This window comes from Meleagris gallopavo, chromosome 13 (genome assembly GCF_000146605.3).
Source record: "Meleagris gallopavo isolate NT-WF06-2002-E0010 breed Aviagen turkey brand Nicholas breeding stock chromosome 13, Turkey_5.1, whole genome shotgun sequence".
Taxonomy (NCBI): Eukaryota; Metazoa; Chordata; class Aves; order Galliformes; family Phasianidae; genus Meleagris; species Meleagris gallopavo.
Window position 1 is genome coordinate 2,760,051 of NC_015023.2, and position 17,621 is coordinate 2,777,671.

A 17,621-nucleotide genomic window follows, 5' to 3' on the forward strand; every position below is an offset into this window, starting at 1 on the left:
CTGTGGTCGAGGTGAGGCTTCTGGTTTTTGATGGGGTTTATCACCAGCAGAAGAAATTTTCTTCTTAGGTAAGAATAAAGGAATACCCATATTTTCCTAAGCGAACATCTTTCATGCTTGCGTGCTCAAGAAGATAGAAGTGGATGGGGCCAGCAACCTCTGCAAAGTGCCTGGGTTTATGGAAACCACTGCATTACTGCATGGTCAGTAGCTGTTTATTGTGGTTATTAAACTGTGCCTTTTTCCTTTGATTTTAACAATTTCCTTCCTGGTTTTACTTCTTTAGTCAAAACCCACTCTGTGTAAGGAGAGCTGTGTTTTGATGTACTCTGGGTGCCATGTGCTGTTCCATCCCGTGTGCAAGGTTGTACTGAACAAATGTTGACTTTTCTCCCTTGTGCTTCACATACTTTGTACAGGTTAGGAGGGAACACAGGGGACAGGAGAACAAAAGTCTGCTGGTCTGCAAAGACCAATGATGTCTCTTGGTCCAGAACACAGCAAGCTCAGCTAGCTCTACTAGCAAGCTTGGGAATGACAGTGATGCTCTCTGTGCCATCCTGGATAACACAAAATTTGTGCCTAAATCCCTACTAGACAACACAGTATTTGTGCCTAAATCCCGAGCAGACAACGCCTCAAAAGACTGCGTGTCCAAGTTGAAAGGAGAGAGATACCTCCCGCATATGTCCCTATTTTCCCCCAAAAAACAGTAGTAATGTATATTAGCAAAGTTTAGAGGACAAGAACAATGGTCAAACATCAAGTTCAGCCACAGTTCTAATTCTTCTTCATACTATTATTAAATTACACTGCCCAAAGCCTCCACATCTGTTGTGCTTGGTGCTCTTCAAACACAGGATATCATGCTAAGGAATCACTCCTTTATTTGGATTTTGAAGCCATGCCTCATCGCTGTTTGTGTCAAAACAGTTACCTGTGCCAAGTGGCCTTAATTTGTATTCTTACCTCACATTGTCTGGGGTCTGCTGCTCTGTCTTTCTGGGAGCCTGCAATATAAGTTGACAAGCTCCGGACAGCACTGAGACCAGATAACATGCAAGCCCCATCCCAGCCCCACAGAAGTCAGTGGGAAAGCTAGATGGACAGCTGTGGTTTTGACTCAGGCCCAGAGATACTGGAAAATAACAAAGGGGACAGAAGGAAAGAGCTTGGTCAGCTTTCAGGGTTATTCCTCATTTCTTTTAAAAGGAATAAATACATGTTTTTTGTTATGACTTTCTCAGAATAAGCTTGTGCTGTCAGCTAGCCATGTCTCAGCAATGTGCTTGCATGATGAAGGCAAAGCAATTCGGAGCTTACAGGCTTAACATCCTTTTTCGGTACCGTTCATTGCAAAGAAACCTGAGTAATGCATCTTCCCTCTGAAATGCTTGTCTGCACTGCATAGAGAGCATTCACACACTTTGCATAAGCCTGAGGATCACACTGACAAAGAAATGATAGCACTGCTTAAGTAGTTAATTTGGTTATTTATTCATTTAAGTGTATGTGAATCAAGACATTTTTTTCTGTGATCTAAAGTGACTGCCAAACCTCTGATTAGTTTGTAGCTTTTACTGTGTCGTTTCATTCTTTTGTTACATAGGATGGATGCAGACTTAATTCCACTGGCAAATGCTTTGAAAAAGGCAGCCTCTGTAACACCTCCCAAAGAAGAAAAGACAGAGACAGACTGCGTGTCATTCCTTCATTCCTGCCTGCCCATATCAGCACTCACTGTGCCTAGAGAAATGCACAGGAATCACACAGTTCTAGGCAAAATGCATTTATGTGAGCATTTGTTCTTCTGTGCAGAACAAAGTACGTCTGCCCTGCAGCTATCCTGAGGGGTAAGAATGGCTCAGAGTAAGGATTCTATACTCCACTGTTAATATTTGTCAAACGTTGTAAGATTCTCAAGTTAAAGTGATGTATGGACCACACCCACAAATGCATTATGTTGAGTCGCACATAGCTATAGATGTATGTAGACAGAAAAAAAATGCAGATTGACCTTACTGAACTTTGTACAGTTCTGGACAATGTTAAACTTTGTTAAACTTCAAAATCACGTTTTAATTCTTCAGGTCAGTGACCCAGCAGCAAGGCACACTGCGCCAGCACCAGAGAGTCACCAGAGCAGCTGTGAACTACCCCAGAAAGAAAGCGGTGGTGCAAGGTACTGTTGGTAAGGGAGATGGCACTCCATGTAAGGAAGTATGCATGTATGAAACTTGGCCCAAATATGCTCCTTTACCTGAACACATGGGAACTACATCCTTCCTGTCCTCTGTTTCAGGAGTTGGAGAGCAGGAGTGTCCCCTGTCCTGCCATCCTCTGCCTGGGGGCAAAGCAGGGCTGAGGAGATACTGGTCAGCATTCAAGTTTTATACTGGCTTCATGCAGTTGTCACTTGTCCTGCTCAGCTGGGACAGGAGCCACAAACACGTCCATGCTCATTTCTACCCTGTTCAAGCTGGTGGTCTCCATCCCACAGTGCAGGGTCCACCTCGTTCCCCCGCAGGCTGCTGGGTTCAGTTAGCATCTCTGCAGTCTCTTTTCTCTTTGTCACATCCTTTACTTTCAGCTAAGTATCTACTTGCATGTAGGGCTCAAGGGGTCTTAGAATATGAGTGAAAGCAAAATGAACAAGAGAAGTTCCGTGAGGATGGGCAGGCCGGTGACCATGTTGTCTGTTGTTTGTAAATAGACAGCTTTTCTTGGCATTACTTCTAACTGCTGGGTTATGGTAGGGTTGTGCTCTTGAATTTCTAAATAGAAATAAGGTGAACAATACTACTTTTTCACCTGATGCTGTGCACCTGATGCAGATATCTGTGAAATTACCTCTGTGTTTTAGCATAAGACCAAATAAAGGTATGTGGTTTTGTACTTTTATACTCCATAGAAGTTTTTGTTTCTCTGCACCACTCAGGACTTGGCCAGTCCCTACGTTGCAGCTCACCTGTCCAACTTCAATCCTTGGTTAGCAACTTCATAGAGAGGATCTGAAGAAAAGCTCAGTGGAAAAAGTGCTCATTATCTCCATAAGAGATTTTGTCACAGTTGGATAATAAAATACAAAACTGGCCAGGATTCCCCCATTGTGATGTACAGGTGTTAGTGGTGAAAGAACCAGCCCCTCCAAGCTTTCAGTTGCACTCAGTAGTTAGGTGCTGCGTCATGCAGTACCGCATTGTATCAGTGGATCTAGAGATAACATATCCAGGTGTTTGTGTGTATCCCACAGAGCATCTCTGTAATGTAAGAGTTTGTCTTAGGAAAAAAAAAAGAAGCCAGTGGCCTTGTCAGATATTTCTGAGTGAATCACCATCATTTATGCTCATTGGAGAAGGTGACTGATCATTTTCTTCTCTGCAAATGCTCTAAATTCAGCCTGTGGTCTGAAGAAAACAGAGAATATTTTTTCATTCATTTGCATCAATGTGCTAATAGAGGTTTTGCAATCGGATTTTATCTGACAAGATGATTAATTGTACTGCTGCATGAGAGCAAGTGGAACTCAGGTCCATCTCCCATCACTGTGTTTGAATCTCCATGTAGTAAAAGCTTTTTTAGAATTTTTTAATCTTGGCTTTTGTCAAGCATGCAGTTTTGTCTTTAAACTAGATCTGTTGATTGAATTCCATTTATCAACCACTTTATTTTTATAAGAAAACTGAGATCAGCTTCACGGATGATAAGAGCCAGAGTCGTGTAAGGGACTAGAAGTGCGATAGCTGTTCTCCTACAGCCACAAGCATCCAGCTGGTATTATTTATGCACCATCGACAGTGGGACATGCTCAGACTTGAAGGACTGGTGCTGACCTTCCCTTGCTAATCATTTATACACTCCTTGTTTTGAGCGCTCCACCTTAAGGTTTCTCATGACTCACTTTCTCTCTGGAGTGAACAAATAAATCCTGAAGGACTCTGCATGCTTCCAAGTGTGTAACCTGTCTCCTTGTACTGGTCCTGTTTTCAGCAACAAAAGCTCTCGAAGTAGCAGTGCTATTTATTAAGGTGTGACCTCAGAGCCGTAGGACTTTGAGAGCTGACAGGATGGTGGCTTCAGCTTGGCTTAGGCTTATCCTAAAATGTCAATCCATGGATTTTGTGGGTGCCGTAAGTGAGGAATAGAACTCCTCTGCATCTCTGGAGGCAGGAAAATTGGGCGTAGAATCATAGAATGGCTGGAGTTGGAAGCATGTATAGTTCTTTCTCCAAAAAGGGGAGCAGCGATTCATGTCATCTTCCTGAACTTCTGTAAGGCTTGAGACACAGCCCATATAACGTCCTTGTCTCCGTATTGGAGACAGGGGTTTGAATGGACTGTTTTGTGGAAAAGGAATTGACTGGATGGCCACATCTGGGGAGTTGTGGTCAGTGGCTCAGTGTCCAGGAGATCTATGATGAGTGATGTGCCTCAGGAGACACATAGCTGTTAGAGCAGGTCCAAAGGAGGGACACAGAAATGACAAGAGGGTTGGAGCCTTTTGCTTTCAGATATCCTTTAATTGAAGGGAATGGTAAATTGAGGCCTATTTCTGGATTGTTCAGGACAAAAGACTTGATAGTGGACACTCAAATGCTGAGGGTGCTGCTGATAATCCTAGTTGTTCTCTCTATATTGATGGGTCCACTTGGAAGGCAGGGTTGACATCCCCCCCTTACTTTGCACTGCTTCTGGAAGTGGTAAAACTGTTTTTTAGCAGCAAATGGTTGCAAATGCTTTGAATATACAAATAGTGTAGAAAGGTGAATATCACAAATAGTATGACTGTATTATGGAATATAGAAGTAATGAATGTCATTAATTAGACGTGCAGTTCATGAGCAGAGTGTTGAGCTTTGAGGAGCAGGCAAGGCTGAGAAGAGAGAGCAATGAGGGTACAAGAAAATACCACCTCGTCTTTGTCCCTTCCTTGTGTATCTCTTCCCTAAGAGGAGCTGCAGGGCAGTGGAGTGGGTGAAAAGGACATCCCAGCTGGAAGATCTGCTGAGAGCTTTGGAAAGCTCATCTGTGGGGTCAGGGCTGGCTTGGCCATGGAGTCAGAAGTGGAGGGGAGGAAGGAACATGCTTTGAATTATGTTCCAGATTGGGATAGGCTAGTGAGAATGAAGACATGTTAGAATGTCATTGTGAAGGAGAGAGGCTTGATCTGCCGTGCCATGAGTGCTGCTCCCCTCATGGTGCATGGGCACATCTGACAGGACAGAGCTTACCACAGCACTCACAGGGGAGTGATGTTAGGCGCTATGGGTTGGTCCAGCGTAACTCAAACTGCAGGGGTGTGATGCAGAGAAGGATGTGGTTCTTTTAATTCCTTCCCCTTGTCCCATTGTTTCCTTCCCAGGCGCACGCAAAATCCTCCTCTGCCTCTCCCTTCCAGCCCAGCTTTTCTCCTCTTTGGCTGTCCTTTTGTCCTTTCCCTCCTGTAGAGCCAAGCTCAACAGTGCATACCCACACCCAAAGAAAGGGACTTCTTTTGGCAATTTCTCTGTATCTGGGACCCATATGTCAAGCAAAACAATTGTAAATGGGCTTAGTTGGCATTCCTTTGGCACGGAATGGCAAAAAGCACGGGCAGGAGTGGGTTCTTTAGAAAAGCTTGGATTTTACAGCTGTGCCCGTGAGTGGTGCTGGGGGACATCGTATGACCTCAGAGAGCCCGGTCCCACCACAGAGGTGCTGTGGGAGCCCAGCTCCTGACTCCTTCACTGCAGACAGGAGGTTGGGAAGGTCGGGCTGTGAGCAAGCAGGTGCCTCCTGTGCCTGGGACATGGAGGACATGACCTGCCCTGCCATTAGCTGTTAGAGTCATGCTCCCCCTGGCTTCAGAGGATGCGTTATGTCTGTGTGAAGCACCACACAAGGTCAGGGTTAGATTGCCTCACATCACCAAAACACAAATTCACGTATTTATCCTAAAGCGAGGCTGCTGCAACAGGACAAAATGGAATAATGTAACAGCTGGGAGCCAGGGTGTGCTGAAACTTCAGAGGAGAAATACCCGGCAGCCCTATGGGACAGCAGTGGTGAACTCTACTGCCAGATTAATCAGGCTTTTTCTTTTGCCACAGTCACGATGTCAAAGCTTTTCTCTGCATGCTGAAGATGCCACGTCTGGCACTGGGAGTTGCAGTGCAGTGGAGCTACATCTTTTAATGGAAGTTCCCAGGCTGCGTGCCAGGACACTGCAAACAGACACATTTATGGTCTTTCAGGTACAAACATGAGTGATTTGTGATCAAGAGGAGGATGTGGTTCTTTCCACTCCTTTGCCCCATCCCCTTCTAAGCCATCCAAAGCACACATGGCTCTGCGATGCAACCTTCCCAGGGCTGGTAAACAGTATTCCTATTGTAAATTACTTCAGTATCTTCATGAAAAATTAGAACAATCCCCACAAGCACAGACTATTAAAATACTCTGTAAATTACTTGTTTGGCTTCACTGGAGTAACTCAACAAGTCCAGCAGCTGTAGGGCTTATCTCACATCTCTGCTGCTGAACCTGTGCTTTTTTGTCACTGACTCCAATGTATAACTTTGTTAACATTGAACAGCTTGTGAATTGGGAAAAATTCCTCTAGGAATTTGAAACGTATATTTCCTTAGTGATCCATAATAGACAGTACTCACAGAGAGGAGACCTGATGGTCAGTGCACATAGCATGCTGAAAAAGTGCATCTCTGCAGGCAGCTACAGGCAGCCCTGAGCTTGCTGTGCCCACGCTGTGCAATGTTTAGGCCACTGCTGGCCCCACGGCTGCGCTCTGCCATCAGAGCAGGAACCGCAGAGTGACGTCTTTCAGAAACCTCCTTGGGTTTGACAGTGAGGAACATGGCTGCTCTGTGGTCTTGTGGTGCATGTGACAGTATGACTGTTCGGATGTACAAAGCCAGCTGCCATCTGTGTTGCAATGTTAAGAAAGTTGAAGGCATATTATGTCCAGCAACAGCCCCAAGGTGCGCAGGAGCAGGTGTGCTGGATGCGGTGATCCATGACAAAGCAGCAGTTTATGGCCTCACACTGCTGCTTTCTGTCAACCCGCTCAGAGAGAAGTATTGGTGGCGTTGTTGATCTCGTGCTTCATGGCATTATTTCTCTGAGACCGTAAGCAGGGGATTGCTTGCCATCTCAGGCTGGGTATTGCCTGATGTTTTCCTTCTAACAATAATATAAAGCCTTTGTGCATCAGTGAGAGAGGGTGAGAGATGCAGGAACTTCTGCCTATGCAGTATTATTTATGGAGACCAGTGCTGGGCTATTTCTCCTCCTCCTTCACCTCCTCCACTCAAGGACATTCAGATGCTTTGTAGACAAAATGTGTGGGGAGCAGTAATATTTTTACTAGGCCAACTGATAAACAAACATATTTTGGGAGCCGTTCCCAGGGCCACGCAGCAGTTCTGCGAGATGGAGGAAGTCCTGGCACAGGACTCCTGGGCTTTACCAAAAGTCCAGAAACCACTGTTTCTCCCCTCGTGGCCAGTCCTGTCTCAGCAATATTTTGATTGCTCTCCTATAAAAACTTTTTTTTTCCCCCCCTCTGGGCTGTTAATGTTACCACACAGATATTTTCTATCAACCTACTCCAGAAAATTTAAGTTATTCTGAAAAGGGAATTAAGTAAGGAAGATTTACTGCAGTTTAAAAAAGCCAGCGCTTGCAAGACATGTCCCCCAAGGAACGCTCTGTGATCCAGAGGATCATTTCGCACCATTGCACTACCAGTACTTCATTGGTCAAAGCCTTTCTGTGTTTCTTCCTGGGATATTAACATGAATTTATTCATCAGTTAATACATCTAGCAAGATGAAACTTGTTTCCACAAGTGGTTTGATTGGAGTAGCATCAAGTTATTTAGTTTCCATTTTTAGTGGCATTTTTTGCAGCACTGATTATCAAGTAGTTATTGGTTTCATCCCCTCCTCAATAACTGGGGCAAAATTTGGAAGCATTTCACACCAATCTTAGCAGAACAAGAGCAGGATGGTTTGTTCCCCATGTGGAATTTGTTCTACATTTGCTGCATTGCCAGGTGTCCTCACCTGGCTGTCTGTGCTGCTGTCTCCCTGCGTGTTGTAACCTAAAGGGGATTAGAGATGGCTGCAAGGTGACTCCAGCTTTACCATCTGAAGCTGAGTTAATGGAGGTAAATGGTAGATTTCTGATTCTCTCAACAGAAGGGCCACATGCCTTTATGACAGCTGGCACTTAATCACAAACCAAGGCACTTTCAGTCTGGTATTTATCTCTGGGCTCTGCAGAAAGAGCCATGGCTGTGCTGGGCAGGGGCTGCTTGGTGGTGCCAAGCCAAAGGAGAGCCCCCAGTCACCATCACCTGTGATCAGCTGTGAACACAGGTGGGACCAGGCTTGCTCCATGGGCCCGGCAGAGCGGAGTGAGCTTTGTGCAGGCGCACGCACATCAGATGCCCTTCCTGGCAGAGGTGGGTCCCTGTAACCTCAGGGGGTGTCACAGGGCGAGATGAAGCTTTAGTGGCGCTTTAGAAATACGGGATTCAAGTTACCTGTTCTCCCAAGCTTACTGCCTGCCACAGATGGCCCCAACAGGCAGTCTCCTCCAGCACTGCCTTAGGTGCACAGAGCACTGACCTGGCTCCCATGTGGCACTGCCACTGTCACAGCATCCAGAGCTCTCCCATGCAGTGAGCAGCGCTCCTCTCCCACGCGTGCACTGAAGTCACAAAGCAAGGTGAGCCCACTGCCATGCCGAGGGACATTTTTGTGTCTCAGCCATCTGCTGAGGCAGCAGCTGCGCTACGTGCAAAGGAAGCTTTTCCCTGTTATAAGTTTCTTTCCCTTTCTGGATGTGCCACACAGGCACATCCCTGTCCTCTATCCCCTTGGTGATGGACCTGCCTGGGGTGCTCTGAGCCAACCTCAAGCTTTCAGCCGCTGCCAAAGCCCTGGCAGCATCCCACGGAAGCAAGCATCACCTCGCTGCCTGCCGTGGCCACTGAGCGATGCCTGGCAAAGGTGACTCAGAAGTGGGGAGTTCTGCTAAGGCCCTGGCACATCCCTGCACTGAAACCCTGCCTACAGCCTCCTCCTGCCTCTGCCCAGCTCGCCCTTCCTGCTACCTTTCCCCCGGGGTCCTAACTCCCAACTTTGTTGCTCTATAAACATAATAACAATAATTATTCTCTCATTGGACACATAGCCATCTTCTTTGTTTGCAGGCTTAGATAAATATCATTCAAATCATGGAGTCTGATTCATGAGTCAGGATGATGGCAGTCCTCCAAAACCTCCTTGCCCATGGAGAGTGTGTTTGTGTGAGAGAGATAGTTTCACTGTACGAAGAGTAAGAAACTGGAAGCCATGTGAATTAAATACAAAGCAGATAATTATGTGTAATTCATTTACTGACTAATGATTGCACCTGGTACAGAAGTTTATGAATTCATTTCACTCTGCATTTGTTCTCAAAAACAATCTCTCTGCACAAGATAAAAACTAGGTCTGTGTTTACATGGGTGTTATTGTAAGATTCTGTCTCTCTGGTTCATTCCCCATTTTTTCTCACGATGTTTCACTTTTCTTAAGTTCACCTGGTGTCTCCTTGACAGTGACAACTGTGCAGGTAAGGGCTGAGTGCCACAGCAGAATGGAGCCTTTGCTTCTCTCCTGGAGGCTGTGTGGTGTGATTACACACAGGGCTTATCTCTCATCTACTGCAGCCAAACTTTGCCACCAAGGCTGTGCCTGCAGTGGGGAGCAACAGGTCATGGCCTCCCTCCCCCCTCTGCTGGGATGGTCGGCAACTTGCTGCTCTTTATGTGGTGTCACCCAGCTGCCCCTGCAGCCTGGCACCATCACCTCCTTCCAGCTGAACAGCAGCAGGCGCTGTCAGCCTTCACCTGCTGTCACCTGGATTGAAGACAGGGTGAAAAATCTCATACCTAATCTATGGTGGCCAGCAGTGCCATCGGTGCTGATGTCACACTGAGGACTGCAGTCTGTGTGAGACTGCTTGCACTGTGAGTTTGGGAGCAGAGCTCTGAGCCAAGCTGGGCCCGAGGCTTTGCTGGGCGTGGGCAGCAGCAGGGACACTCCTGAGGTGATGCTCTTACCATGTGGTGGAAACAAAAGACCTTTTCCAGCTGTATCCCATGGGCAGTCATAAGGTATCCAGCAAAGCCCCTTCACCCAGTCCATCAGCGTGTCAAAGGCGTCTCACCTTAATCATCCCTCACCCTGCAAATAAATCTACACGCTCAGTTCATTGCTCAGGTCCTCTGTGATGGCTGATGCTCAAAGCAAGAACTGCTGCTTCCTGCTGAGTGTGCCAGCACCATCACACAGCTGGGCTCTGTCCAGTAATCTATCCATTAACGGGGTGCAGGAGATGTAAGTGCACAGCATTCGTGCAAGTGGGAGAGGGCTACATCTGCAGGCACTGGCTGAGAGCAGATTTCTGCGGGATGTCCTTTAAGACCAACTCTGGGAAAGGAACCAACTGGAACGACATAAGGAAGAGGGAAGTTACTCAGCAGTTTGAATAGAGGCTGGTTAGTAAATCGTGACATGCTCACACTGAAAGAACATGCTGAGTTCACCTACATACGCTTTCCAGCATTATTTCCACTGAGCGTAATAGTGAAGCTGAGCTGGTAGCTGCCAACGAAACAGCTGTAGCAGCAGATCTAACCACCAATGCTGCACACAGTGGGAGGTGTCTCCCTGCAGCCACCGCCAGCACTGCGTGGTGCCAGGAGAGCATCACTGCCGCCCAGCTCCTCCGCTCCCAGCGCAGCACTGCCCTACACCCTGCAGCCCTCCTGGGGAAGCGGCGAAAAGCAGTGGAGGTGCTGTTCTCTCCATCCGTGGCAGCCACGGGTAACGAAAGCATCAGCAATTAAAAAAAAGTAACCCTACGCTCCAGTATTGGAGTGATTTGTCATTAGAAAAGCCAAAACCAGCTCATCTTGCTCACGAGTGCTCCCACTGACTAAAGCGGCAGTCAGCGTGTGTTTTGGTTTTGAACCCATGCAATCCTTTTCCGATGAAGACCTGACAAGCCAGGACAGATTGCAGTCCGTGAGATACTCGTGGAGTGATAGTACTTTACCTGTAGGTGGATCCTCATTTTAGATAGCGTGAAGCAGAGCCAGTGAGCTGATTCACTGCTGTACTCCAATTTTCACCGGAATAACACCACTGAATCATCGTCAAAGTTGAAATAACAAATGATAAAATGGGACCATTGTGTTTAAGTTTGCAGCATGTGTATGGAAATTACTAGTTTTCTTGCAGAACAATTACACTGCATGGATATTTTCTGTGTGCTGTTTCCCAAACGTATCACAAAGATGACAATATGACACTTAGGCAGCAGTTCTACGTGTCAAAAAACACCACCAATTAAAGTCAAAAGTAACAACTAGTGGGAACAACCTCAACATACCTGATGTATTTTTTCCTATTATTCAGAAGAAAAGGAGGATGAGGTGAACTTCAACAGCTTCTGAAAAGACTCCATTTTGTGGTTCATGTATTTCTGCACACCAGTTAAAGCTTAGAAACTGCTAAGTTAAAAACATAGTCCTGGTTTCTCTTCTACTTATGAAAATACTTGCTGAACAATTGAAAAGAACTGCGTAACTATGATTTTTTTGCAAGTAATGCTCTTGAAAAGCAACTAAAGGCAACAGGCAAGCTTGCAATTAGTAGTTCTAATTATAAAGTGTATACAGAAAACAATATAGCATCATAAGTAAAGGCCAAGTTCAAATGATGCAATAGGAGTAGTAGAACACCATGTAACAATGGGCAAAGCATCCAGCGAGAGGAATACTTCTAAATGAGTTATAGCTTTGCTGTCAAAGCAACAACAACAAAAAAAGAAGAGAGAAAATAATAGCACAGCACTATATATGTAACTTCTATGGTAATTCTTTCTTAGTGCCACACAATGCTCGTGCTTCTGTTGTAGCCCACAGTCATCCCTGGATGATGCGGCCACAGATTATTGGGGACTGAGGGAGGGGAAAGGGGGGGAAGCTCCCCTGTGTTCTTTGTTTATCCAGGAACCACCCTGTGCCTCGCTCCTATTTCCATCACTGACAGCAGCTATCAAATAATGCTGCCTGTGACACTGTATTTCCTACAGGCAAGCCACATTTCTGTCACATACAGGTTAACAGGTATTTGAAAACAGGAAAAACTTAAGTATGATGCAGGGGTCTTTGCTGCATAGTCTGCGGTGCGTGTGTGTGTGTTTGTGTGTGTGTGTGTGTGTGTGTGTGTGTGTGTGTGCGCGCCCCCTAAACTTCACCATCTGACAGCACTTCACGTACTGCATGGGAACTGCGATCCCTCAGCGTTAGGGAAGGCCCTCTGCTCTGCACCAGTGCTGCGCCGAAGAACTGCTCTCAGAATTAAGTCCTGGTGCAAGCAGAGAGGGAGAAGAGACATAATACCTTAGGGAAATGGTTTTATTTATTCTGCCTGGATGCATGTATTGCAGTCATCCATGTAGCATGATCCTCAATGCTGAAAACCATTTCATTATGGTCTATAAGTAAGAGCCTGATGTGGTTCAATTGTATCAATTATGCAACTCTTCTAAGTGGTGTAGTCAAGGGTAAATGCAGGCAAAGGGCACTCCCTTTGTACCTGCTTCTACTCTGGGCACTTCTAATATTTACCTGCTCCTCATATACCACAGACAGATGAATCTGCCCACTTCTATTTACCGCTGTATCACTGACTGCTCTTTGGTCAAGAGCTTTTCCTATGCACCGATGACACAATGAAATAGAAAATGGAAGTCAAGACACTGCTATGTGTTTGTCTGTTGTGCAAGATCTTAAGTGTGGCTGTAATTTTGAGCAAAGCATTGGTTTTAAACAATGTTTAAACTGACACTATTATTATGCAATATAATTAATTATAGCTAGGAGGGCATTTGAGGTTATTTGGCGCTACCTTTGTCCATTTCATAATTATACCAAGAGAATGACTAAGTTGTGCCTAGGCTAATTGTATCCATTTGGTTTTACCCCTACTCTCTGCCATCCTAAGTCACTTGCGTTCTGATGAGTTTTTTGGAGGAGTTTGGATGTGTTTGTGCCAAATACAATGTAGCCCAGGCTAGCTAGGCAGCCTCAGGTAATACTGCAATTGAAGCACTAACAATAGCAATAATAATTACTGCTAGACAAAGTGATAAGTACAAAACAAATGTCACTTTTTTCAGTCACTGTTACGGTTACCTATAGAAGATTTATCCTTATCTGCTCCTGCTCTGTGCATTCGAGGACATGTTTGTGTATCCAGAAGATAAAGCTTCATGGCATGATGTGATGTCTTCCAGATGTACTGGGAGCCCTGCAGACACCTCCAGAGAGCAGCTGAAGAGCAGCAGCAGATGGCTGCGGCAGCATGCAACGCACCAGCCCCATTGCTCTATGTATCATGGGGGTTCAGTGTTCAAGAGGTACACAGCGCAGCTCAGAAGCCTGGGCTGATGGCACTGGGTGCTGCAGCGCAGACACAGCACTGTGCAACCTCTATGCCCCAGGTCCTGCAGTTTGCTGCTGGTGTTAGGGCTGCGGTGAGGATGGCAGCTCACCCGGCCTCTGGAGCCAGGCTGGCTGCCCAACAGCCCAGCCACAAATGCTGTGCCATATTGGAGCTCAGCAGCTGCCCCGAGCTGGCAGGCTGCGCGCCAGCCAGACGAGCTGCCCAGAGGTAGCGGTGAGTAAGGCATCTCTTCTGCACGTTACTTGGCAGTGTCAGGATTAAAACCAAACAACCAACAAAAACAAAAACAAAAATAAAAATCCAACAGTGATAACAGTGACTCCCTCAGAAAGGAATCAGGTTAAGAAATGGTCTTACCTTAAGAAAAGGCTCACTGTGGCCTTCCAGAAGGGAGCTCACAAGCAGGAGGGGGATTGACATTTTACACGGTCTGACAGACAGGGCAAAGGAGAATGGTTTTAATCTAAAAGAGGGGAGATTTAGGTTAGATGTTAGGAAGAAAATCTTTACTCAGGTGTGGGGGGCAGAGTGGCAAGGCCAGACTCTTTTCAGTAGTGTGTGGAGACAGGACGAGGGGAAACGGCCAGAAACTGCAGCATAGGAAGCTCCACACAAATGTGCGCAAGAACTTCTTTACGGTGAGGGTGACGGAGCACTGGAACAGGCTGCCCAGGGAGGTTGTGGAGTCTCCTTCTCTGGAGATATTCAAGACCAGCCTGGACACCTACTTGTGTGACCTGGTGTAGGGAACCTGCTTTGGCAGGGGGTTGGACTTGATGATCTCTGGAGGACCTTTCCAACCCCTATGACTCTGTGATTCTGTGGTGAGGCACTGGCACAGGCTGCCTGGAAAAGCTGTGCATATGCCATCACTGGAGGCATTCAAAGCCAAGCTGGATGGGGCCCTGGGCAGCCTGATCTGATGGGTGGCAGCTCTGCCCGTGCCGAGTGGGTTGGAACTAGATGATCTTTAAGGTCTCCTACGACCTAAGCCATCCTATGATTCTGTGACTGGCAACAATGAAAGGCGACAGTCTTCAGCTGGTGGCTGGATACTGGATTGCACTTGTAAAATAGAACTGCCTGCAAGGGCTGAATACCATAATTAACAGGCATTTTTCAGAAATTATTGGTTAATGCCATGTAATAGAAATACTGCCAACTGTTGTTGATAAAACTTGGTTTGTTCCTTTGGTGGTAATGTGTAATGATTCAACAGTGCTTCAATGGGAAGATACCTTTGTCTGTTACATATCACTACATTAATTTTTACAATGGCTTACGTGGCAAATAATACAAATTCTGAAACTTAAATACAGCTTCAGAAAGTAACTAGAGTGCCAGCTGTGTCCTGAGCAATCGCAGTACTGGCAACACAAGGCCTTTTTAATCATATGGCATTAATGATCCAATCCCGCTCCCACAGCAAGCAGTGTGGCCTTTATCACCAATGCTGTTTAAACAGGATTAAGCTTAACAGGTTCTAGAACGGGTTCTAATGTAAGTTTCGCGTCCATCTGATACATTTCTCATGCAGGTTATACATGACCACCCAGAGCACTACTGCACATTTTTAGTAACAAAATCTATGAGGCATACTGGGGAATACAGGTTGTGCTGAGATAATGGGCTCTACTCATATGATGCAGCTGTCTTATCACCTAAGAACATTTTCACAATATTGCAATAGTGACTGAAAGGTTATTTCTCAAACCTTGTCTGTCACCCAGTAGGTACCAGCTGAAAAGTTTCTGTTTGATTGCTAAAGAGTAGAAAGCAATGAGCACACACTGGCAAATCTCAGATCAGGCATGATGTGGATGTTGCACACCTCAGACTAACGCCCACCTTCACTTCAGGGAAAGGAGAAACCAGACCTGCAGACACACTAATCGCTCCTGCTCTCAGAGTTCCCACTCACCTGTTTGGAAATGAACAGCAGAACCTTGCTGCTTTCTATTTACTGCACTGAGAGCCAGTGATCTGAGTACTTCCAGTCATCAATTACATGGCTATTACATTACAGCATTTTATGATGCAAAATCCTCCTAATGTACAAATTAAAAAAATATATGTAGTGTGTGCTGACAGTGACAATTCTGATACAAGAAGGGGAGGTGAAGTCCAATTTCTGCTCAGCTGGGAGGAGCACAAAGGTGATGACACACCACTTAGTTCTGGGACAGCTTGGAGGTGTGGGTGTATGACCCGCCGAACCAGGGTCACTTCACCCAAAGGAGGGCAAGCAGCAGAACTGGGCTGTCACGCACAAGACTCAAACCAGACTGTGCCAGAGTCAAAATGAGAGCTCCCAAAGCCTGGTTTCTGCTGCACCCACTGCTGAGCAGAGACTGTGCATCCCATCAAGTGCAGGAGGTAATGTCCTTCAGCTGTTTCTAAGGAAAGCAGTTCAGAGCACACAGGCACAGACACTCAGCAATGCTGGTGGTGGACACATGCAGCATGGCTGAAGAAAGCTAAACAGGTTACATCAGAACCAAAGGGATTCGGGCAGCCCATCCCACTGGCTTTCAGTAGCACTGAACATGATGGGCCCTTCGACAAACCTGTGGATCCCAGCCTGCCATGTGACACTGCTAAGTGACTCTTGTCAGTAGAGCGTAGCAACTTGACTTATTCCCTTTCACAGAGCACGCTCTGGCCTGGGTACTGCCCAGGGGAGAAGCAGAGCCTCACAGTTGGAAAGCAGGCACCAAAAGACACACGTGGGGCTGGAAGCTGCACAGTCCCAGCACTCAGGTCAGAAATAAAGCTGCTTTTATAGCAAGGATTTTAGTATATGCTCTGGCTGTTGCTGACCTTGTCTGAGAACCTCCTCAGCAGCAGCGTGCCCATTGCAGGCCGGTATCAGACGACACTGCTATTACAATGCCTATAGAGATAGGGAAGCTCCTATGTTAACAAATAATACTGAGTGAATTGATTCCTCCTACCTGCATTGCAGTTGCTGTTCTATTCCCTCCACTAAACTGGGCTTTAGGAGACAGTTTATTCCCTTTTCCAGACTCCACACATCATTGCAGCTGCAGTACTGTTGTAGACCAGCTAGAAAAAGTGCAGTTGTGAATTCACCTTCTCTTTTGAAATCTTACTCCATCCACCCACACCTCTTTCTTCTTTGCTAACTCCAGTCATCCATCCCCAGGACCTACACCCACTCTGATCCCAACTCACTGATGAACATACATGGCAACAGACCTTGCTAAATAGATTGCAGCTCCTGTTCCATAGCTGTGTTTATAGGATCATTTGGATACTAAATCTAATACATAAATGAGAACCCTCTGGTTGAGTAAGGTCTCTGGATTTAGCGTTCGCTTCATGAAACAGGCTACTCAGCACAGCAGCTCTGGCTGCCCCAGGACACAGGGCTCAGCCAAATGGAAGCCTGACCCCAAAGAGTTCACGCGGGTTCTGATGCTGTTTGGGAACTTCTCCCCATAGTGACAGGAGACTCAGCACCTGAGTGAGGAGACACTTGAACCATTCAGAGGACTCCACCCAACAGAGGCCCCATCAGCCAAGCTGCAAAAGGTGCCCTAGAGTCCCACACCTCTGTCCCAGGGACAGCCCTACATCCTGGGGACTGGGACCCTATGAGCTTGGGCTCGCTTCAGTTAAGTCTTCCCACTTTATAGCAACAATGTCTGAAAAGATGGGGGATGCGGAACAGAATACTCAGCATAGCACATTGATGCACAAAACGTTTCAAAAGGTCAAGACAGGGAGAAGTGGACTAACTCTGGTATTTTAACAGCTTGGCTTTGATGCCATAAATTAAAATGAAGTAAGCTGGATGTTTTATTTTGTGTGTGTGTGGTAAATTGTACAGTTAGAGTCTGAATAAACCTCTTTTGTCAATTTTACTACCTTTCTGATATAAAAATAAATAAACTTAAACAAAGAAGAAGTGGAGACCTGCCAAGCCAGCCTACTTTGGTAAGAACTGCACTGACAAGGGAGCAATTGTGTCTTAAATCTCAGGGGCTGAAATGATCAGCTTTTGGGGGCTGGCAAAGCCCTTCTGGAAGGAGCTGTTCTGTATGCAGTAGGAGCTACAGTAAAAGAAAAAAG

The 17,621-nt window shown here is 46.2% G+C and overlaps 2 long non-coding RNA genes across 6 annotated transcripts in view; one reads left to right on the plus strand and one right to left on the minus strand.

The window, feature by feature from the left end:
* Positions 1 to 6,172, plus strand: part of LOC104912924 — a 31,626-nt gene extending 25,454 nt beyond the window's left edge. For 2 of the 5 annotated variants that reach the window (XR_004161167.1, XR_004161166.1), the window contains exons 4-5: positions 69 to 203; positions 1,610 to 2,295. This is a non-coding gene — a long non-coding RNA (uncharacterized LOC104912924). Of the gene's footprint in view, positions 1 to 68; positions 204 to 1,609; positions 2,296 to 6,089 lie in introns of those variants that run through there. The other 3 variants (XR_004161168.1, XR_004161165.1, XR_004161164.1) reach the window with 3 other exon arrangements.
* On the minus strand, positions 6,118 to 17,043 carry LOC104912923. Its single transcript, XR_002119206.2, has 4 exons — positions 16,481 to 17,043; positions 13,884 to 13,989; positions 8,546 to 10,497; positions 6,118 to 6,203 (listed from the first exon to the last, which is right to left on the minus strand). It is a non-coding gene; the product is annotated as an uncharacterized LOC104912923 (long non-coding RNA).
* Positions 17,044 to 17,621: the final 578 nt, after the last annotated feature.